This window comes from Coenobita brevimanus, chromosome 2 (assembly GCF_032717465.1).
Source record: "Coenobita brevimanus isolate Jiangsu-jjx chromosome 2, ASM3271746v2, whole genome shotgun sequence".
Classification (NCBI taxonomy): domain Eukaryota; kingdom Metazoa; phylum Arthropoda; class Malacostraca; order Decapoda; family Coenobitidae; genus Coenobita; species Coenobita brevimanus.
This window is the reverse complement of record NC_136955.1, coordinates 43,463,908-43,465,360: the sequence shown is the minus strand read 5'-3', so window position 1 is coordinate 43,465,360 and position 1,453 is coordinate 43,463,908.

Here is a 1,453-nt window from a genome sequence, read left to right as displayed (position 1 = left end):
GTTGTAAGCTACCTTTGTGTTCGTTGATCATTCGGACAGTGGTGGAACAGGGCTATTCTTATAACGATCAGCTCTTTCTCTAATTGGTAATAACTTGTTGCTGGTATGGATGGTATGAGGTGGTATTGGGGCGGGGGAAGGGAGCAAGTTGCGGTGACGAGGGTTGTCCAGGAGTTTGAGTCCAGACTGGCTGAGGTATGCTTAATTGGTGTTAGATGGTTGTTAAGCTGAGAGTTTGAAGTGAGGTGGCATAGCTGACATATGCAGTGTATGTCGTGTGTTATGTGTGTGTGTGTGTGTGTGTGTGTGTGTGTGAAATCCGTCCTGGGCGTGCACTCAGCCGACTTATGAAAAAATTTGTGTAATCTCTTGTAATACTTGGGTGAAGCTGGGCCACCTGGCGGGGTTTGTTAGCAGAGCCAGGACTTACGTGTTATCTTTATTCAGCCTCAACTAAGATCATTCCCGGGCCAGAGTTACTGATATCAAGTTAGACTGAACATTAATGGCTGCTTTAAACTGTGATTGTTTTAATATATTACTGCATCAGATATAAGGCAATGTATGAGGGATCAGACTTTTATATTGATCGTACCAAAAAGAAAATTAATCTTTCACTTTTTTTCCAATAACAAATGGGATGGTTAAGAACCAGAATGACCCCCACCACGTGACGATCACCACAATGCCATGATATATCACAACCATACTACCATACCTCACGATCACATCACCACCACCCCATAACCACTCAATGAGGACCACCATACCCTCACAATAACCACATGACGACCGCCACACCAGCATCATCACTAGCCCAAGACGCCTACCTACATCACTACAACACCACTACCACATGACGTGCCCCACCACCCCCACACCACCGCCACCATACTACCACAACCACTTCACCGTCACCACACATGATTACCACTAATATCACACCGATGCTACCACCACCATCAAACTGATACCATCATCACCACCACCACACACCTCGCCGCCACCATCATCATTACACCACCACCACCACTTCATTACTGCCACACTGCCATCACCACCACTCCACTACCACCGCACAGCCACGATTATCACACATTACTCCGCCACCATCCACACCGATACTACCACCACCATCACACTGATACCATCATCATCACAACTACGACTACCACCACCACCACCACACCATCACAACAACCACGGCCACATCACCACACCACTACCCATCACATGGAAACCAACACCATGCCATCACCACCACTGCCATCATCCCCATTGCCTCAGTAACAGTTTAACCACCATTACATCGCAATTGCACTATTAATGAGAATTTTATGGCTGTTGTTAATGAGGTTTACTGACAATATATACCAACTTTATGTAAGCAGTCTTGAAACTTATCCAAATATTTCCTATATATTTCTCATCTTTAACTGACGGTCAGATATTG